The sequence below is a fragment of the Rhinolophus sinicus genome, linkage group LG15, assembly GCF_036562045.2.
Source record: "Rhinolophus sinicus isolate RSC01 linkage group LG15, ASM3656204v1, whole genome shotgun sequence".
In the NCBI taxonomy this organism is placed as follows: Eukaryota; Metazoa; Chordata; class Mammalia; order Chiroptera; family Rhinolophidae; genus Rhinolophus; species Rhinolophus sinicus.
The window spans coordinates 38,942,228-38,964,722 of NC_133764.1; the positions used below are offsets into that span (position 1 = coordinate 38,942,228).

Here is a 22,495-nt window from a genome sequence, read left to right on the forward strand (position 1 = left end):
TGCTAACATGTATCCCCTTTTGCAGAAGGACCAGCCGAGGTGCAGAGAAGTTGGGAGGCTGCCTGAGAGCCATCGGGGGTGAAGGGCTCCCACACAGGACTGCGTGTCCCCAGCCTGGTTCAGCCACCGTCCTGGCTCCCCACCTCCAACTTGGGGTCTCCTTGCAGGAGTGGGGAAGTGCTTGGGGGGCTCCTGCTCTCTAGTCTGCTCTCTGCTGCCCACTTGAGTGCTGCTCCGCAAAGCAGGCTGCAGCCATGGCCCTGCCAGAGTCACGTGCAGCTAGAAGACAGGGGCCGGGTGCTGGGGGGGCACAACTGGGACTGGGGAACCAAAACTGAAACCTCTGGACGTTTCAGTAAGTTGAATTATGTCCAAGCGATACCCCTGGAATCTGAGACCGTGAGCTCATTTGGGGAGAAGGATCTTTGCAGATGTACTTAAGATACTGAAGGTGAGACCACCCAGGATTAGGCTGGACCTGAAATGCGATGACCGATTCTTTACAAGAATCAGGAGGAAGAGGAACAGAGAGGAAGGCCACGTGAGGGCAGAGGCAGAGTCGGGGGTGATGCTGCCACAAGCCGAGGAAGCCAGGGCCTCCAGAAGCTGGAACAGACAGGAAGACCCCACCCCCACCCCAAAGCCTTCAGAGCTTGGACTTCCTTCCGGGATCCTGAACTGTGAGAGAATAACTTCCTGTTGTTCTGAACCCCCGTCTGTGGTCAGGTTACGGCAGCCCCGCGACACTCGGACAGGTATTTTCAAGGACGGTGGTGAGGGGCTTCCACTGAAGAGTTCCCAGCGCAGGGTCAGTACCAGGAGCCTGGTCTTCCCACAGGAGGGCAAACAGCCCAGCCCCCCGTCCCGGCTGCAGGGCAGCCCCAGGAAGCCCTCACGGAGGCTCCCAGGGGCGATGGGAGGCCCGTGACACCCCGGGTTGGCGCTCTGACAGCAGCGGATTATTTTGCCGGCCCTGCTCCCACTGGCTCACTCTCGCGTCTGCCTGCCTCACCCACTGGGTTGAGGCTGCTTTGCTGATGGTTGGGGAGTGGGACCCTCTGCCAGTGGGAGGGGCGGAAAGCAAGCAAACCCCCCCACACTGGTCCCACACTGGGAGGCCAGGAGCAGGGCCCAGGCTTGGTTTCCGGCACTGTTTCCTTTGGCTTCCACGAGGAAAATGAACGTCTCGTCACAGCAGGAACAGAACTTGTCACGCACCTCCCGCGCCCCCCCACAGTCCCACCCCAGTGCCCAGGCCACCCCATGTCATCTCCCTGGCCAGTCCCCAGCCCCCTCTTCAATCACCAGTGACACTCAGTCCACATCGAGTCGAGTCAGCAAGACCCTCCCGACCCCCCCCACCCCGTCACTCCTGCCCAATTCGATGGACAAAAGCCATTTACAAACCTCCAACGTCTTCCACCCGAGATGTTTCAAAATTTTGCGTAATTGCCAATTAAGATGAGTTTCTGTCATTCAGTGATGAGTGACTATTCCTACGTGCGCGTGAACACACACACACCTGTTGGATTTCGCCATCCATAAACCCTACACAGCATTTCCCTTGGTGGCAATGCCTACTGGGCGCTGGGCGTGCGCTCGTGTGAGCACACACAGCCTCACACATTTGAACAGGCACCAAGTGTGGCTGGGCCGGCGTGGATCGGGGGTCAAGTCAGGATGGGCTGTGCCACCCCTGCCATACTCAGCAGGGTCAGCCCGCCCGTTAATGACTCACTGAGTAGGCTAATCACAGCTGTCTCGATTCCCACGGGGGGAAGAAGTTAGGCAGTGAAATGACGGGGCCAGAATGCAGCCAATGGGCCTGCAGAAAGGCAGAGAGAGAGAGACAGGGAGAGGACGGGGAGTTTCTAAAACCTACACGGGCGCTCACAATAAAACAGAAGGGTGTGTGTGCTGAAACACGCAAGCCCAATCGCTCAGGTGTGAGGGGGCTGAGAGCCCATCGTGTGCAGAGCTGCTGGCACGCTCATGCCCTCCTGCGGGCACGGAGGAAAAAGCCACTTCGCCTCCCTTCCCAGGCTGTGGAAGGAGAGACTTTGGGTGCAGGAAGATGAAGGGGAGGGGGACCCACAGAGACTGCAGGAGCAGGAAGGGGCCATCCCAAGATACTACCACGGCTGTGGGTCCTGGGATGGGGACTCCAGGACCACGAGTCAGCCAACATCCCAAGGGGAATTCCAAGTGCATCCACATCTATGGCGCCGAGGAAGAGGAGGACGGGAGAACTGTTAGCAACTCGCCATGACCCAGGCGCCAGCTGTCAAGACAGGACCTTTTCACCCACACGAAGGCGGCAGAGACACACCAGGGAAATAGCTGTTTTTAGGTGTGACCAAGACTAGTCCCAAACGCCTATGTCCAAAAAGACAGATCCAAAGAGGAGGGAAAAAGCAAACCCTGGCCTAAGAAACAAATTGGAGCCGCAGAACCCACTTTTAGAAAAGCACGAAGCACGCTCTGCTCAGTGCCACGTCCTCTTCCGAGAGCAGACAGAACAGGCTCCCCGCCCCACGCGCGGGCCCACTGCTCACCCATAGCCATGTCTGCTCCCGAAGCTCGCGGCTGCAGCGGCGCCGGCCCACCCTTCCTGCTACCTGCCTCCCGTCAGTAGGACTCTGCTATCGGAGCACAATTATTAGGGGATGTATTGATGAATCATGTGCAAGAGATTAAATCTCAACACCTGGTAGTTAATGAGAGAAAAAGATACGAGGAAATTTGGTCTTAGGTGTTTCATGCTAATTTACTCGGCTCAGTCACGTGCAGTCAACGCTGACCTCTGGGACGGTCAGTGTGGGTAACAGTCGTCACGCCCGCTTGCTGAGGCCAGAAGACAAGCATACCGGCATTGCAGAGGTGTCATCCTGGGCATGGGGAGGAAGCTGGCCATGTCTGTGTTCAAATCCTCCAGGAGGCAGACCTCACCTGGACTGCCACTCAAGCAGGCAGCCTGACTCACGGGGCGTGGCGTGCCCTTGGATCAAATCCCGTGAGAGGAAAACCACTGCTATCAAGTGGGGACGCTGGGAGCCACGGCGGTAAGATGCCCCCGAGTCCACGTCAGCTCACTGCTCACTGGCATGAGATCCTGGGCAAGCTGTTCCATCTCCCCGACCTCCCATCCCATCATCTGGAAAACGGTGACGAGGATGGATGGCACCTGGTCCTCAAGCTGCCGTGAGGTTAAATGGTACATAAGCCCGGGTACGATGCCTGACACACAGTAAGTGACTAATAAACAGAGCTGCTTCCGGGGGACGCCTTCCTCCATGCCCAGGGTCCCTCCCATCCAGCAGGGGCCACGTCACGGACACCGGGCGGCTCGTGGAGGGCCTGGAAGGGCGGGCAGTGTGGACTGGCTGAAACTCAGGAGCTGGACGTTGGTGAAAGAAGCTCAGAGGGGCAAGCGGTGTGCTTTGAAGAAACGAGGAGAGCAGGTTCCGACAGATTTGAGTCTGTGCCTCCCAAGAGGCAGGAAGTTAACATTTTAGGAGCAAGACTGATTGCGGATGGTCAGTCGAAAGTGTCGTGTGGGCCGTGTGCTGCCTGCATCCTCAGCGGTCACGATGGAAGGTAACGACAGCATCTGCACAGGGCGGCCGCAACCGCACAGGAGCAGCAGGAGGGAGCCCTGGCAAGCTGCTGGCACTCGGCCATCTCAGGGCAGATGGCCGCTCGGAACCGGACGCAGGTGTGAGCAGTACTCAGGGCTCTGTCTGCCTGGGTCACGTCCCCCCTGCACTGCCCCCCCAAGGGACGTGCCGCTGAGAGCAGGTTGCTTCATGCTGTAGTTCTCAGTTGTGCCATCTATAAAATGGGGCGATAACAGGATTCCCACTGGGGTTGCTTTGAGGGCCCAGTGAGTCAGTATCTGCAATAGCTCCCCGTCCATAGTCAGAGCAGTGTGTTGTTTACTAAAATGACACACAGTCAGCAGACGAGGCACAGCCAGACGTGTGGCACTACAGATCCAGAAGAAGGCAGCTGGCTTGGCGAGGCCCCGCTGGCCACACACCGAGTGCAGAGTGGTGCCCGGAGAACAAACCACTTCCTGGCCTCCTGGGCAGGCGGGCGGGCGCTGAGGCACCTTGGCAGCACACCGCAGGCCCCAGGGGCCGGCTCTGCCCGCCCATCACAGCCATGGCAAAGGGCATGCCTTCTCACCACCTCTCGGGATGGTCTAAGGGAAGTTGGTGGGAGGCAGAGACGTTGGAAAGAGCAGAGCGAGAACAAGAGAGGTGGGAGGCTGCCTGCTATGACCCTGCGTCGCTGCCGAGGCCAGGGGAGAAGGTGAAATCGCACAAGCACCGAGCGGGGACGTGCAGTGTATGCAGAAGTGTGCCGACGTGTGGGGCTTTTCTGCACTGGAAGTGGCACCCAAGACGGCCTATAGGATGTCAGAACCCAGCCCCTGGGAACTGAGTCTGCTCTCGTCCCTGTTCTCCACCAGCCAAGCAGTTTGGGGTCCCCATCACAGCTGCTATTAGCTGCTGTGTGCAGGGTGCCAAGGGAGCGAGCAACCCACACTGCAATAAGCAGGGAAGATGCGGGCGGGCACCAGGGCCCCAGGCTGAGGCTTTCCAGCTCTCGCCTCCGGGAGAGGCAGCGTCTGCCCCGTGACTGTTCCCAAGACCCATCGGGAGGGGGAGGACAGGCTCACAGAGCCTGGTCATTGCAGGAGCACGCACACATCTGCACACACCCACACACAACCCCACACACCTGCAAAGTCTGCACACACCCACAGAGACTCCTGCATACATTCGCATGCCCCCACACATTTGCACACATCTGAACACGTCCACATACCTACACACATCCACACATGCCCCACACAAGCCGCCAAAGCAGCCCACAGGCCCGGCCAGCTCAAGGGGCTCTCGGGGACAGTGGCATCACCTCTACAGGGCCCAGCATTTGGAGGCCGGCTGTTAGTGGGAAAGGGCTGGTGTTCTTCCCCAGCAAGGGGGGTGCGGGGGCCCCTACTAGAGTTGCAGCCGTGCTGGCCACTCAGGGCTTAGCCCTCCACTCGCCCTTTAATGCCAGACCCTGTGCTTCTCCAGGAAGCAGGAGTCCTGGGGATGGTTGTGGTCAGAGCTCAGAGGGGTTGGTGGAGTGGGCAGTTCCTGCCAGAGAGAAAGGGGTGCCAAGGAGCAGACGGTGCTCCCGGCAGGAGGACACTGGATGGGGCGTGGGGTAACCACAGGGCTGGCCCGTGTTCCTGGGGACGTCACACCCACTGCCCCCCCCCCCCCCAGAGACTTCCAGGCTTCTCCCACAAGGGCCACATTCCCAAAGGCTGAGACGGAGGCGCCTCACACATGGCAGGTGTGGGACTCCTGCTCCCTGAAGGTGTCACCTGGGCTTACGGGGGGCGGGGGCTTAAGGGTTAGGGGATTCGAGGTCACAGTTTTGTTTCCTTATTCAACAACCACGTTTTGAGCGCTAGAAATCTCCCTCAACATTTTGACGCTTCACAACCGCCAACAGTCCAGCAACAGACAAATGGCTACAAACACGACATGGTCCATCCACATAGTCATCTATTATTCAGTCATCAACGAGAGATGGAAGCTCCTAGGTTTCAAATGGGTCCTAAATGCAAAGGCTGCTGTCTCTAGAAGAGATGGGAGAGGGAGGTTTGGACACAGAGACCCAGGGAAGGGGCCACGCGAAGACGGGGGCCGAGGTGGGAGTGATGTGGCCACAAGCCAAGGACGCCTGACAGACTCTCCCTCGGGCCTCCAGAGGGGCCAGCCCTGCCAACACCTTGAGCTCAGACTTCTGGCCTTCAGAGCTGGGAGACAATATATTTCTGTTGTGTTACGCCCCCCAGGGTGTGGTTCTTTGTTATGCTAGTGCCAGGAAACTAACACGCGCCAATACTCCAGACAATTTACCCACTATGTCCATTATCTGCCTCCCCTTTTGAGAACGTACATTCTAGGAGGGCAAAGATTTCTGCCTTTTTAGCCACCACTGGGTTTCAAGCTCCTAGAATGGCGCCCACACATCACGATTGATCAGTAAGTAACGTCTGATGAGCGAGTGGTGTAATGATGGAACGTACAGGCTCTGGGTCGCACCGCCTGTGACCTGCGGCCCCACCATTCACTAGTGGAGCGTGTCACTTTGGGCAAGCTTCCAGACCTCTCTGAGCCTCAGGTTTCTCCTCTGCAGATACCAATAGTGACAGTCACTCTGCATGGCGCTGCTCCAGGCTCCCACAGGCTTATAAAGCATCTGGTGCACAGCAAAGCCTCGAGTGTTAGATGTTGGAAATGGAGTCTCTGGGGTTAGCAGTGGTTCTCGGCTGGTGGCAACTGTGCCTCCCCGGGGGACATCTGACCATGTCTGGAGACATTATTGTGTCACACCTGGTGGGAAGGGTGCTGTGGCACCTAGTAGGTGGAGGGGCACAGGTCCAGGATGCAGCCCCCACCACAGAGTTTATCCCGCCCCAAATGTCAACAGGGCTGAGGTCGAGAAACCCGACGTTGTTAAAAATGGTTTCTGGGATGGACGATGGAGGACATGGACACAGATGAAAACACAGGCACACAGTGACACACATGAGGCTACGTTTCTAAGGCGAGGCCAAGACCAGACCCATTGGCCGCCATATTGCAAACTCCCAAAGAATTTCTCTAGCCCAGAGGTAGGGTGATCTGCCCTCTACTGCTTCTGGAGGCAACTTGGCCTTGCCCACTCCAGGGGGAAGGAAGGAGGCAGAAGCCTCTCCTGTTATTCTGCTACTGCCCTCACTGCGTCCCCTGCCACCACAGCCATCATTGGCAGCACCCACGACTTTTCCCAGGGCTGCTCTGCAAAACCGGTCTCCTCCGGGCTTAACCCCGCGACCCCGGCAGCCACCAGTTAAGGAACTTTACTACCCGGACCAGGAAATGCAGATGGGGACATTAAGGAGAGCTCAAGACCCCTCAGCGAGATGGTGATACATCACAAAACCTTTACTCCCCCTGCCCCACCAAGGGAACGAGTTTTGTTCCTCTGCTCCAAAGCACATCCACAGCAGAGGACGAGCTGCCAGGGAAATGTCAGCGATGGCCTGCAAAAGAGGGGAGCAAGCCGTGGATGGGCCTCCACGCCTGTGGGCGCCACGCCACCCAGCCCGCCAGTTTGGGGAAGGCGCCCACTAAGACGAGAGCAGGAACACAGGTGAGCCTAGCAGGGGCCATGCACCCAATTAAATCCTAGTACATGTATCGGGCGGTCAGAGGCCAGGACAGATTGCCCGCGGACATCTGCCTGCAGGAGGAGGGTGCGATGCAGACACCGGGGAGGCCACCGCAAGCTGGTTGCTGCGTGCCCAGGGGGAGGAAGGCGGGGAGGAAAGCAGGGAAGGAGGCAACTCTTTTCATAGCAAGCAAACAAACCGTGTTGCTCACGAGAAGCCAAAAAAGAAAAAGAAAGAACATGTTTCTGCCCATTACTGGACTAGCAGGAAGAGACATCTTGGTTGGCTGAGGGGACAAAGGCTAGAAGTCAGGTACGCTGAGGCCAGGGCTGCCTCCTGCGGCCCCTCCGCCAGATGAGGACAAGGCCAGCTGCTGCCAGTCGGTCCTCAGCAATGCCCTGGGCCCAAGGCCGGCACCAGGGGGTCTCCCCCCACGCCTCGGAGAAGCCCGGGGAAGCAGGATGGTCGCTGCCCCAGGTGCACAGGCTTGGGGCTCAGCCAGTTAGTGAGTGGGGCAGCGGGGTGTGGCCCAGCTCCAAGCCCCCACCTGCCACACTGCCCAGGGGCCGAGGGTCGCGCATCCATCAGCAAGCTGGGGTGGAACGCTCCCTGACTCTCGCTCCCTTGCTCCCCTTCCGTCCTCCAGTCATCTGAACCTCAAACTATTCAACGCACTGCGACCGTGGCCTCCCAAGGCCCCGTCACCCCAACACCAGAGCTCACACTGCGTTCCCTTCCTCTTCCCTTTGTGCACACCACGCAGAGACCGGAGCTGCTAGTCAGAGAGAAAACTCCCATAATAAACAACACAAACGATGCATAACCCTGCAAACATCTCTATCATTATTTTCCTCCCCTCTAGAAACAACTGCACACGATCCTGCCAGGCCGCACCCGGGCGCTCCCTCCGGCCCTGCCCGGCGAGCAGATGGCGTGTGGGTGTTAGGTACCAGCCTCCTGGCAATCGGAACATCTGTTCCCGTTAGAAAACGCTAATTGCCATCAATCAGGAAGCACCTACCCACATTTACATGCAAGCGCACACACAAGAAAAAAACCTACATTTCTCCAAGCAACACTGCCTGCGTGTTAAGTAGTTGGAGTGGTGTCTTGGCCAGAGGAGTGGCCACAGGCCAGCACCTCATCCAGAAGCTTCCAACATGGGCCTCGCCAGCCCCTCCAGGACCCGACCCCGGAGCACAGCAAGGAAAGAGGTTAGGACTCATCTGAACAGAACGCCTACCAAGCCCAGACGGTGCTTTGCGCACCCCCCTCCTCCATCTGGAGGGGGCATCTGCGTCAGCGACGTCTCCCTGAGCAAAACTCTGGGTGTCCCATCTCCTAAGGACAACTGGCCAGACCTTTCAGCCCAGAGATCTGCTTTGTTTCCAAGTCTAAAGGGTGCTACAGAAGTTTCCCTGCAGAGAGCTACGCGAGCAGCCTCCTCTGGGGCGTGTCCTGCCCAGTGGGGCCAGGACAAGCTTCTCCAGCACATCAGCTGTCAGGTGAGACCTCGCCCTGGTCCGGCCTCCATCCCCTGGCCCTGGAGCCCTGGGACTCACCAGACCCTTGGACCGCCATTTGGTTGACATATCCTGCACTTCCCCAGACCCTGCGGATGTGGGACAGTCCTGGCGGGCCCGGGGGCACGACCTGGGGGAAACACCCTGCTCTCTGCACAGCCTCACCCTCCCAAAGGGCACAGACCCAGGCTGTTCCACCCACGGGGGAGGCAACGCCCGAGGCCCACAGGAGGCGGGGGGAGGGGCGGGGGGCTCTGCACTGATTCTCCACAGTGACCTTCAGCCGAGGCAGGCAACTCGACAGCACTCAGTGCTTCCAGAAGGTGGGCTTAAAATGTCAGCTTCTTTTATGATGAGAAACTAGGATTTTCCTGCGAATGCTTCCCCGCCCCCCCCACCACCCCACACACACACACACGCAGCAAGCAGGCCATGCTGGTCACTTTTCTCCTGGGCAGCAGGTACCCTTGCCCCCGTTGTTGCTATGGGCCCAGGGACTTGTGACTGTCCGCACAGCCGATGAGCAAGGCCCCTGGCTCCCCGCACTGGGGTCAGGGCCACCAGGTGGACGCCAAGCTGGCAGGTGATATCAAAGTGCGCGAGAGCGACTCCCACGTGTGGCGGGGCAAGCGCCAGGCAGGTAAGATGCACGGTGGGGCCATCGCGGGACGTGGGTAAGACAGGCCAGCGGATCACATCTCCCCAGTTCCCCAAAGCAGGTGTCTTTCTCAGGAGTGGAACGAGGGCGGGAGGAGGGGCAGGAGGAGGAAAGAGGGTGAAAACCTCACTCGGCTTCGCCTCCAAACTCCTTTTCAGTGTATTCTTCTAAGGTGGCCCTGCCCTCTGTGCCTGGTAAGTGCACATGGGGTGCTGGGGACACAGCCACATGGTGTCCGTGCAGCGTGCCCACTCCTGTACCTACTTCCTGCCCCACCTGCCCGAAAAAGAAAGGCTTAGAACTCCGCCATGCGGCTTCGGCTCTTGGCAGTGCCCCAGCGGTGAAGGTGGCTGTGACATCTGTTCACGCATCACTCTCACCCCCTGCTCTGTGGCCGCAGTCGGCAGCAGCCAATGGATTGTCAGCCGGGGCCTGTCCTGTGCCAGGTGCGGAGCTGGCACGTTTGTTTCCCGTGTTCCAGTTTAACTGCTCATCAACGTCTTTGTTCAGAATCCGGTGTTTCCCTCCACTGAGGCCTTGTAAGTGTCCCTGGGGACAGACCTCCAGCGAGGTCTCGGGGCGGCTGTCCTCCTTCCCCAGCTCAGTCCCACTCATCGGGCACCGAGGTGCCACAGGCTTGGGGACCAGCAGGAGGGCCTTCTCCATTCCCGGGATAGGGCACAGTGCCATCTCCCCAGCCAGCACCCACAGCTTCCCCCGCAGAACCTTTGTACCCTGCGTCCCTTCTTGCTGGAGACACAGGACACCCCTTGGATGGCTGCCCTGCGGGACCTAAAGCTCCAAGGGCCATGACCACCCCAACCCACAGGGCCTGGTCCCAACCCCAGCTCAGCATCTAAGCCAGGGGTTCCCAACCCCAACGCAGCACTGGGCACTCCTGCACCGGGACATTCTCTGCTGGTGGCCCCAGGGCCGTCCTGTGCTCTGCTGGATATTAAGCAGCTTCGCTGATCTCTCTGCCCTCTAGGTGCTGGTAGCAGCTGCCGTGGTGACAATCAAAAATGTCTCCTGACATTGCCAAAGTCCCCTACAGGGCACAGTTGCCCCCAGCTGAGACCCAGGGGTCTAACTGGCAAGCCTCACAGATAACCAGTGTCCCAGGCCACCTGCAGGGTCCTGAGACAGCAGCCCACCCCCAGTGGTCAGCAGGCATGGACCCACCCTACCAGACAGAGAGGAAAGAGGAGAGATGGCTACCAGCACACGTGGCAGGCTGGTGGGGGACAGGGGAACTCCACTTGGCGCGTCACCTCTAGGCTACTGGGCCTCTGTGAAATGTCACAGCATTATATACAGTCTCATCCAATTTCACAGCAGATGGCATTAAAATTCATCTGGCCCAATCCAGCCACTACCACACGTGCATCTCATGTTAGAATCCCTCCCCCCACATCCCCACGAGGGCTTCTCAAACCAGGGACCCGCCTTGCCCCCCCTCTTACGCCCCTCAGGGACATAAAGCTGACATGGGGGTAGCTGGGTAAAGTATGTGCTTTTTCTAAGCCCTTTTAGCAAAGGTATTTTGGGGAAATGGGGCTGTTTTGTTATAACCAGCACAAGCAGAGTGTGGGTAAGACGTAAGGTTTGCATGAATTTTTAAGATGACAAACAAGACTTCAGTGAAATGTCCTGCTTCCTCTGGAGCCTTCTGGCGACAGACGCCCGGTCTTTCAGGGGCGCAGGCGTCCTACTCCTGATCTTTTGGAGTCTTCAGAGGGAAAAGTCACACATCCAGTGCAAGGCTGTGTGCCCGCCATCATCCAAGGCGAGCCGTTGAATCTCCCTTCGCCTGAGCACAGCCTCCTGCACACGGGCGTCTGCTCTGGCTCTGGGATGCACCACCACGCTGAGAAAAATTATAACCAGGCCTCCCTTTAGACTCAGAAACAGAAAAATTCACCAGACTTGATGTCTTCCCACACAGGCAAAATGAGCCTTTTGCCGCCCCAGCAAAAACGCCTTAGCATTTCCACCTGCACCTGAGGTGGGTCGGGAGTCCACACATCCCTCGCTCTGAGGGCCGGGAAGGAAGCATAGTGCCCGTGGAGGGGCCCGTGCTCTGAGGCCTGGAAAGTGGGGGCTGTTAGCACGCTGGTCGGAGTGCAATGCTCAGCCTAAGTGCCCAGGGAGAGACAACCAAGCATTTCGCAAGGAGTACGGGGCTGGGTGAAATACTGAGTAATTTAAAAATCATTCTGTCCTTGCCCTGGGAACTTTTCGAGCAACAGAATGGTCTTGAGTAATGACTGGTCCGATGACATAAACAAGAGACAACCTTTAACGCCACCTCTGGTCACACGGGGCGCAGGTACCATTTGCTCTGGGTGGCGGGCAGGTCCCCCTAGCACTGGGCATGCGAGCGTCCACTCCCTCAACTCCAAAGGGCACGACGGAAGGGAAGACACACAGACCTATAACGGCTCGGCTGATCACAGCACTTAAAGGACGACCGTTGTCTGAAAGTTCTCTGTACTCTGAATGCCGTCCGCAAGCGATGTCACACCCGTCCTCGCGGACAGGGTCTGCCGCAGAGCGAGCTGTGCTAACACGGCCCCGCTGGCTTGTCCCTAAATCACACCCCAAGGGCCACATGTGACCAGTGAGTCAGTGTTCCCAGAGCTAAGGGACAGCGTGTCAGGAGAGACAGCCGAAGCACTGTCCAGGACATTGCATCAGGGACGTCCTAGGAAACCTACTATGTGTGCCCTTGGGAAACCTATGTGTGCCCTTGGGAAATCCAAGATGGGAAAGGAGACAGGCCGAGACAGGGACCCAAGAGGAAATGAGTGCAGAATGTGGACGAGGAGCCCCCTGCCTGCTTCACGCCTTCCAGCGGCCCCTGCAGACTTGGAGGGACAGACCAGAGGACAGAAAATGGGGGGAGGGCATCCCTTCAGCCAAACCCCGGAAGATGGGCTTGCCTGTGGGACCCGCCGACAAACCACAGTGGCCATGTTGTTTTGGGAGGGGGCGGTGTCATCCTTTAGAAAACAAAGTTCTCATTTTGAAATCACTTAAGACTCACAAGAAATTGCAAAAATAGTAGAAAGAATTCCTACGTACCCTTCTGTTATGGGCTGAATTGTGTCCCCTCGAAATTCAGGTGCTGGAGTCCTAACCTCCAGGACCTCAGAAGGCGGCTGTGTTTGGAAAGAGGGGATCAAGGTTAAATGTGGTGGGGGGAAGGGGGTGTAACCCAGTCTGACTGGTGTCCTCATGAGAAGAGATTAGAACACAGACACGCAGAGGGACGACTGTGTAGGACACGGAGGAGACGCCGTCTACACGCCAAGGACAGACGCCTGGGGAGGAGCAGCCCTGAGCCACCCTGACACGGCCGCACAGCCTCCAGGACTGAGGACATGCACTTCTGTCCGGCAGACTAGAGCCGCTCAGACATCGAGCGTCACCAAGGCACACTCTCCAACCGGGACCTATTCTGGGTGCCGGGTCCACGGCGGGGCTTAGCTGAGCCTCAGCGCCTGGGAATCTGACAGGTGCGTACTTGCCACGTGCTTCTCTAACTGTGCTGAAGCGTTCATTGTTTGATTTCCAGTTCATTGCAGACTTCTATTTTTGTTTTTCAAAAATAAGAAAAGCTATACAAAAGGAATTACTAGAAAACGGAATTAAAAAGACATACAAAATACAAACTCCAATTTCCTACTATTAGATTCAACAGATAGAAAATTACTCTTTTGCTACAAAATTGCTATAAAAGACCCTAAGTGCTTCCTCTCAGCTTCTCTGTCATCTTACAGGGATGGGGGGGGTGGGGAGGGCAGCAGCTCACAGGAGGCTCTGGTCTGCAGGCCTCAGTCTGAGTAGCTCTGAACTGCATCACAGGAGACACGTGTCGTGACCGTATTGTCCCCAGAGAGCCACTGTGCATGGCCGTGGGCTTATCAGTCATCTAGCGCTCATTCCTCATGGAACCCAGCTGAGGGCCGCTAGGAGGATTCCCAGGGACAGTACATGTCACCTGGAGACAAGGATCTTGGCTACGACAGCACGCACGTACACGTCATCCCATGTCAGCTGATAGTCCCCAAGCTTTCACCCTACTTCAGACATGGCAGGCACATGCCTGGGTCCCCAGACATGTGAAGCTGTCTGAAAGCGTTATCTGATCTCTGGTGAACTTGGGTTGGGCTGAGGGCTGCTCCCAGGTCCTCCGGCTGCTGACACCCTGTCTTACCCCCACTGGCAGCTGCAGGCCCAGCCACTCAGACACAAGGTCACTCAAAAGGTGACCCCGAGGAAAAAGAGAAAAAGGACTCTGTTCCATCTCCACGTCTGCGTGTGCACACGTGAGCACACACATGCACACACACATGCACACGCGAGCACACACGCACACATGCGCACACACAGAGGCAAAACATAGTTAGGCTTGTCTTGACCTCTACTTCTAAATTAATTTTTATTCCTGAGGCATTTGCTGACACTTCTTTTCTTTGCCCACAGAACACAGATGTCTTTGAAAGTACTACGCCTGGGAATTCTTACTGCACCCTTGCAAATCGGATAAAAACCATAATTTGCTGTCAATCCCTAAAAACCCTTGCTCATCCACTCGCCCTCTGAGTGGGAGCTCACCTCCCGGCCGGGTGTCCACACAGACAATCAAAATGAAGACGCTGTGGAATTGGACGGAGGGGCTCAGGGGGCGCCATGTGGCCGAGACCAGAGAGACCAGCATCACCCGCTGGGTGACGCCCCTATTTCTTGGCCCAGGATGTCTCCTGTAAGTCACTAGTCCCGCAGTGACTGGATACGAGGGAGCACACGTGTGTCAACACAGCCTGAAGCATGAAGCTGGTCCCTCCTTCCCCTCCGGGCACCTACCTGCTGCTGAGGGTGGTGACAATCACTTACTGGCCCGGGCTCCGGGCCGAACGACCAGGCCCTCGTCGGCCACGGCTCAGAATCTCACAGGAAGATGGATGGTTTCAATGTGAAGACGGAACATTTTGCCCAGGAGGCCAGCTCACACACAGCTGACTTTTGTATCTGCAAACTTCAGAGCAACTTGGACCCAGGACGCTTCTGCCTCAACTCCTGTCCCTGGTAGTACCACTTGCTCCTCTTTCTCGTATCCTGGGGCCCCCCCCAGTTCTGGGCTCACTCCCCCACTGTCAGCTTGATGGATGCCTCCTGTCCGGCTGGCCTCCTCTCCCTCCAGACACACCACATGTCCAACTTCCAGGACCCCCAAGTGCCCTGACCACATACGTACCCTCCACTGCCCTCCCTGGAGGTCTCTCTCCATCCGCTTTGCAGGCCTGCTCTTTTGCTTCCAGTCCCTTCTTTCCGGCCTCTCCAGCCCTCCAGAGACCCTCGCTGGCCCGCCCACCCACTGGCTGCTCTGAAACACCTCCCTTCCCAATGGGGGGAACAAAAGTGTGCACAGGCTAGCAGCACCAACTGTCTATTTTTAGGTTTAGATCTGGGGTCTGGCTTTTTAATTCTTAGTGTGCTCTCAAGACCCATCTCAACAGTGGAACGGCAGGACGGGACATGAGAAAGGATCTCAGCCAATGAAAAGCTCTGCCTGCTCTGACAGCTCCAGCCGTTGGGCCCTCAGTTCCTGATCGGCCTAGAGCTACATGCTTCTCATTGTCTTAAGAATGACCCACAGCAGTTGGACAGAGCATCCCAGTGTCTGGGTGAAACCAGTACCATGGGGGAGGGGTAACACCTTGAGATGAGCAACGGGGGAGCATGCAGAGGTCTCAGTCCCTTCGATTCATCTTTCTCTCCAGTCGTCTTGAAGGATCGAGTAGGTAGAATTGTGTCCCCCAAAAGCACATGTTGAAATCCTAACTCCCCTGAACCTGTGACTGTGACCTTACTTGGACTTAGGGTCTTTGCAGATGTCACCCAGTTAAGATGAGGTCCTACTACAGCAGGTGGGCCCTCATGCCATGGCTGATGTCCTTAGGGAGATCTGGACACAGACCCACAAAGAGGGGGAACCATGTGAGGACACAGGGACAGACGGGAGAAGGCGTGTGATGATGAAGCAGACGGGACGGATCGCAGTGACCCCAGAGTCTGGGACACAGAGTGTGGCCCTGTTGACACCTTGGTTTCAGGCTTCCATGAGAGAATACATCTGTTTTAGGCCCCTGGCCCAGGTACCTTTGTTGCAGCGGCCCAGACACTCCCACAGAGCACCTGAATTTGGAGCCCCGCCCCCAGGTTCACCATCGCAGCGCCTGCCCGGTGGTGCCGGTGGTGCTGAGCCATGGAGGCCCGAGGACCAGGCGCTCCGAGGAGATGCTGCCGATTCCTGCCTGACTCTTCTCACACTGTTTCCATCTGGGGAGCAGCCAACAGAGCTTCCAGTTCCAGCACTGAAGCTACATCTGGAAACTCTTCTCACCCTTAATTGTTCTTAATGCTTTAACACACTGAGTGACTAATGTGCTCTAATTGGGCCGCTCCAGCTCCGAGGGGAATGTGCTGACAGCGCCCTCCCCGACCCTCTGAGCCTCAGGACCGCTCACTCACAGAGCTCAAAAGGCACCAAGAAACAAACACTGGCCCGCTCTCCTAGTTTTGCAGAAATGTCACACCAGTGCCAACAAGCAGTTTTATCCTTCACCCAACAAATAACGGGGCAAAGAAACGCATAGCAGAGAAGCCAAAAGCAGATGGGACAAAATATCACCAATGCCACCGAGGTTTGTGACATCTGTCTGGGAGAGACAGAAGGCTTGGACGCAAACCCAGCACTGGTCATTTAGGTGGATGTTCAAGAGCCTGGAAGAGTCCACCACAGCAAAAATGGGTCCAGGCCTTCCTCACTTCCTTACAGAAGGGGTGGAGGGGGCAATAACAGGAGGGTTCCAGGTTCTGCTCCTTCTTCTTCCTCGTCGGCATGTCCCCAGAACCTGCCCTAGTGGGACATGTTCAGAAGGGTTAAAGCCGCTCACGAGACCCTTCCCGAATCTTCTTTTCTAAATACATTTAGCAATACGAGAGGGTCCTGGGAGGACCCACATTTCCAAAGGCTAGTTCAAGCTCCAGTCTCCAAATTCAGATATCAAGTTCAAGAAGTAGGGTGCCCCTCTGAGAAGTAGGTGCCCCCCTGAGAAGTGGGGTGCCCCTCTGAGAAATGGCTGCCCCTCTGAGAGGGAAGGAGCATCAGCAGCATCTTTCAGGTGGGTGGTACCTGTTCCACCCAGCAGCAGCCACGACTGCCCTGTGTGGCAGGAAAGTGTTTGCTGCAAGTGTCAGTGAAACATCCTATTATGTTTCCCGGAAAATAAGACCTAACCCGACAATTGGCTCTAATGCATCTTTTGGAGCAAAAATTAATATTAAGACCGGGTCTTATATAAGATTCAGTATTATATATTATATTATATTACATTACATTACATTACATTACATTACATTACATTACATTACATTATATTATATTAGACCCGGTCTTATAGTAAAATAAGACTGAGTCTTATATTAATTTTTGCTCCAAAAGACACGTCAGAACTGCTTGCCCGGCTAGGCCTTATTTTCGGGGCCACACGGTAGCTCTGGCGTAGCTAGGTCAAGCCGCACTGTCCCTCTCCCACCACCGGGAGCCTGTTACCTCCATGCTCTGGAAAGCTCCATGTGCATCAATATTGTTGATGTGGGCGGCCTTGGCTTAAGCTCAGCCACCCAAGGGTGCCGCATGATGGATTCCAGTTTAACAGCTTTTAAAAACAAGTAGACAAGAGACAGGACATGATGGATGGTGCGGGAAGCTTGCTCATTCTTGATGATTTATGGGCGGTCGCCTGGTACTACGCAGGTCCATCCCCAAGAGTGGGGGCCAGGGTAGCCGGGCAGGTTCTAATGCGTGTGTGTGTGGGGGGGAACAACCACCTGAAGTGGGCGCACTGCGCAGTTACGACAGACTCACACCCTGCCCTGACATGGGTCACATGCTCTCCCCTGGTGGTGGCCAGTTTTAAACTAGCTGAAAAGTACCCCTGGCCCCACCAAAGCCCTTCTTCTTGGGCAAAAGGATTAACTCTGGCGTGGACTTTCTCCTTCTCCCTCTGCGGGGCCAGAGCTCAGGGCAGAACAGTGGCGCTCCCCCATCCAAAGGACATCTGGAGCAGGAACAGCACGGGTGACCCCAGGCACAGCAGCCTGGTGTGGAGGGGAAGGAGGAAGGGGAGGGCCAGGAGGGAAGAGTGCCGGTTGCCCTCCATGAGTTTTTGTCCAGCGGATGCTACGCGGGTCCCCTCCCAGTGGTTCTGAAGCACCCATCTGCCCCAGACCTCCACCACTGCCCGCAACAGACCGATTTGTCTGAGATTATTCTCCATTCTCCATCCACGTTTTTAACAGGGACTCAGAATTTACTATAAAGTCCAAGTTGAATCCATATTTAAAGGGTGAGCTTTCCAATGGGATCTAATTTAGAAGGCCCTTCCCAAGGCAGAGGAAGTGGCCAGGGCTGGGGCAATGAACTGGGAGGAAGCAGCTTCCTTCCACGCCCTCCTCTGACCCCTTCCCACCCCCACCTGACCCCCCCCATGTCAACAAGGGCGCCTCTGCAGTGAGGGGAGCTACACCAAATCCACGTGTGTGCGCCACACACCAACAGGAGGTCCTGCAGGCTTGTCCCTGCACCGTTGATGCGTCACTGACCCCAAAGCTCTCACGGGAAGTGCTGGCCAGGGACACTGCACTTGGAGCGGCACTGGACGGCAGGCAGGTGCAGGAGCTCCTGTGTGCGCACACTGGCTCCTCCCCCTCACTGTCAGCCCCCAAACCTCCACCCCCAAGTGGGCGGGCTCTCCTGCACACTCCACCAGCGAAGGCGGCTGAGGCAGGCGTGACCACTGCTCCACTGCTCCTGGTGAGGTCTGGGGGCGTCCGCTCGAGGCAGGGGAACTGCTGGGGAGGTCTGATTTCCCACCCTGCTTTTCTTCCCAGACGTCAGAGCTGGACGCACTGGGGCGCCCCTCAGGTGGGGCTGGCAGCCCTCTGAAGCCTGCATCCGGTGCCATCGAAAAGAGTAGGGGGTTCCACTGGGGGTGGGAGGGTGTCTGCAGGGGGTCAGGAGCTGGCACACTGACCAACCCTCCATCTTCAGAGTCCCACCACCCGCCGACCCTACGGGGAGTACAAGGCGAAACACAGAGCCCGACTTGCTCTGTAGGCTTCAAACTGCTCAGGGCAGCAGGGCGTGGGGTCTCCCCTTTGATGCTTCTCAACCCTGGACTTGGCCCCCCTGGAAGGAGGGAGACTTTCAAAGGCGCACGTTTCCTGTTTCACATCTCAGAGCAAGCCTTGCTGTCAGCACGGGCCTGGGAAGTGAGTGCGCGCAGGGAGATGCAGCTGCCGCCCAAAGGAGCTTGCACAGGACCCCGCTGAGCCCCGAATTTCCCAGACCCGCCATCAGGGACCAACCAGCCCGCCTGGTGCTTTCGGCTTTGATAACCCCAAGAGTTTGCCCTTTGAGGAAGACGCTGGTTCTCACCCCACAGAAAGGGAGCTGGACCCGGAACCTCCTTTAAAGAAGCAGCAAGGAAAAGCAACTTCCGAGGGGTCACCTGCCCGTGGATGTCCAGCTCCGCAGCCCTTCCCCCAGAAGCTGGGTCACATGCTCTTGCTTGGAATCAGGAGCGCGAGATCTAGGGGGACGTATGTGACCCCATGGGTCACTTGGCCTGCACTGAGGTCAGCCCCAAACCAGGCCCCAGTATGGGTGCTTCAGAGAGCCCACCTGAGAGGGAAGGGGGCTGCGGACGCCAGCACCCAGGCACTGGTTTTATGCAACGCTGGGGGGAGCCGCAGAGTGGGGGGGTTCAGAAGGTCCCGCGGGACTGAAATGTCATGTGGGCTTGCTGCTGCCCCAATGCAGGTGGGGGTGCACGGCCTTCCTTTCCAGGTTCTCTAAGGGGTCCCTGGTGGTTTAGGAAATGGGGTGAAATCAGTGTACAGGGGAGTTGTTTAAAATGTCACTGAAACATGTCCACAGACGCCCCGCTTCCTCCTCCCAGGTCTACAGCGGTCACGCCTCCCGGGGGGTCACGCCTCCCGGGGGGTCACGCCTCCCGGGGGAGCAGCCGCCTCCTCCCTCCCCCCGCTGTTCCCCACACAGAAGGCCACATGGTCCTCCTGCAACTCAAACCGGTGGCTCCACCATCCTGAGACAAAGTCCTACTCCGCAGGCCTGGCCTCAAGGCCTCGGGGTGGGGGGGCCCTCCATCGCTCCCTATTGCTCAGCCACGGGGCGGGTGGGGGGGACCGCCCTCCGGCTGCTCCTCCCACAGGCCTGTGCGCCCCTCCTCCCCGCAGGCTCCGCTCACATTCTCAGCACCCTGGGCCTGCGTGGCCGCCCAGCGTGGCCAGCCTACTCCACATTCTCCATCGCCTCTGCCCACTCCACTTTTCCTCTCAGCCATGTCACCCTGACGCGAGTGTAAGGGGGCCTTCGTTTATCCTCCACGGCCGCTCAAGCAGAAACAACGAGGGAGGGACTGGGCTTGGATTCCGCTGCGTCTCCAGCCCCCACACCAGGGCTCCCACGTCAAACGTCAGGTGGCATGACTGACGCAGACCATTCAGTGTCCCTCAAGCCCATGGCAAGAAGAGCACCCCTGAACGAATGCCCTGAGGCAGGGACGACACCCTGCTTCCATCATCAAAAGAAAAGACGCACCAGTGTCAGGTACAAACTCGGACTCCACGGATTCTGGGGGCATCTTCTCAGGACAAGAAGAGACCAGCCTGTACTGTACTCACTCTGCCCAGAATTCCTGCTGGCGTCATTTGCTCAGCGGGAAAAGGGGCCACCACGCAAGCCGGCTGCAGTCACCGGGTTCCCCTCTCCTACCACCCTGTGCTTTCACAGCAGGGAGTGTGCTGCACCGCACTCCACGGTGGGTAAGAACGAGTTTGTCTGGTTTCTGTCCCAGGTCCCTGGGAGGTCGCCTCTGAAACCTCTGCTTCCCACAAGTGTCTCTTGTTATTCACAAGTCCCCTTGATCACACCTGACTTTGTGCTGACCGGTGGCTCAGGTGGACCCTCAGATGGTTCCCAGGCCGGGGTAATGCAGCGACTAGAAGGCTGGAACCTTCCCCTCCCCCAACTCAAGGGATGGGAGGGGCTGGAGACTGAGTCCAGTCACGTAGCCCGTGACATAATACGACCCCAATAAAACTCGACACCCAAAGCTCAGGAGCTTAGTGGCTGCTGGACAGTGGATGTGCTGGGATGGTGACCTGTCCTAACGCTATAGGGAGAGGGCGCAGAAGCTGCAATCCGTGGCCCTTCCAGACCTCGTCCTACGTGCGCGTGTTGTAATGAAACCAGAATCATTAAGTGTAGTGCTTTCCTAGGTACTACAAGGCGTTCTTTGAGGGGTCATAAGAATCCTTGAATTTACAGCCAGTCAGTCAGAAGTGCAAGTGGCCCCCAAGACTTGTGGCTGGCATCTGACACGGGGCAGTCTCAGGCAGATGGGCCCTAAGCCTCGGACGTCTGCCGGTAACTCAGGGTGGCTAGTGCCAGAGGGGAAGTGCAGCCCATCCACTCGAGGTGGGGATGGGGCGGGTGCTGGGCCCCTCTGAGCCAGATGAAGGCATTAGAGCCACTCACTGGGCCTCAGGGAAATCTGAGCCCACTGTGCGGGGGAAGACCAGGCCTCACCTTGGCCTCTGGCATTTTGTGCTGGCCCCAGACAGTGGACACTACGCCCTGTCCACCCTCCCTCCCGAGCTTAACTCTTCCGCAGCCAGGCTGATGGATTTCAGGGCACAGAGCATAGCCACCCAATGAATTCCAGAGGATCCAATTCTCCCGTCCTACTCCCTGGAGCCACAGAAGACATCATGATCTGTAAACTGACAAAGCAGGACGCCCCTGCAAGTCCCTTGCATAAAATAAAATCTCCACAGTGAAATGTTTCTCCAACACAAATGCAAACTCCAAGGACGGCTGTGGCGGGCGGCGCAGTCTTACCTGGTGGAGGCAGGTGAGGTGTGTTTTCCTGTAGCTAGGAGGCTCTACTAGGGTTCTTGCTGGAACTTCCTCGGGGTGGAGGGTTGCTGGGACGGGTGAGTATCAGTGAGAAAAAGCTTCAGGGTCTCAGAGACAGAAGGAAGTTTCCTTCAACCTGAAGGAAAAGAAAGGAAATATTTTAACTGCCTTTGAAGCAAACATCCATTTTTTGGTAGAAAACAAACATTGGTGTTAATAAACAAGAGAGGGCAACTTCAAAGCAAGACGAACCTTGTGGAAAACAAATCATTAGGACCCTCCTGCCAGCAGCCCTGTGCGGGCTGGCTCTCGCCTGCTCTCCTGCTGTGATGCCCCGACCCCCACAATTCTCACTGTGCCATCCTGTCTCACACCCCCTCCTGCTCACGCCAATTTACTCCAACCCAGTGCATGTGCCATCAGGCAGGTGGGACACAAAGACCCTTTCAGAGGTGCACTGATCAGCCCTGAGACACTGGCTGTGGGGCAGAGTCACGAGGTCAGGTTGGCCGGGGAGTGCAGGAGCTACACCCTCCCCCGACCAGTGGAAAGGCTCCCATTGACATGTCCCCAGAAGTCTCACAACAGAGCTTTAAAAAAAGAAAAAGAAAAAAATAGCACTTAGTTTCTTTTCCTAAAATCCAGTTACTTAAGAGCACTACCCACATCCCAAATGGCAGCGCCAACCTCACAGAATATCACTAACCGCAGAGGAATGCCTGGGCACCGCTGCCCTTTCAGTGACCATTTGTGCCATGTGCAGTGCCAGGAGCTGGGTATCCGAGGGGACGCAAATGGCCCCGAGCTCCGCGAGGCCACTTTCCAATGGGAAAGCAGTGTGTGACCGGACTGTCCTACAGTGTGGGCTAACTGCCATGAGAGGTGGCTGCCGGAGGGGCCGGTGCAGGGACTCGGGCAGGAAGGAGCTGGAGGGGCCGAAGTGGGGGTGCTCTAGGGGGTGACCCAAGCTGACCGGGCAGAAGGCAGGTAGGCGGGCTTTTCTTAGAACGAAATGCGGGATTCTCAGGACAGAGGCAAGGGCTGGAATTCATTGCCCTAGAGCTGCTGGGACAGGAGGC

General features: G+C 57.2%; 1 protein-coding gene across 5 annotated transcripts in view; it reads right to left on the bottom strand.

The window, feature by feature from the left end:
• Nucleotides 1-22,495, bottom strand: part of RBFOX3 (RNA binding fox-1 homolog 3) — a 362,884-nt gene that overhangs the window by 252,767 nt on the left and 87,622 nt on the right. For all 5 annotated transcript variants that reach the window (XR_012492320.1, XR_012492319.1, XR_012492317.1 and 2 more), the window contains exon 2: nucleotides 21,399-21,552. The gene's annotated coding sequence lies outside the window, so the exon portion shown is untranslated. The remainder of the gene's footprint in view (nucleotides 1-21,398; nucleotides 21,553-22,495) is intronic.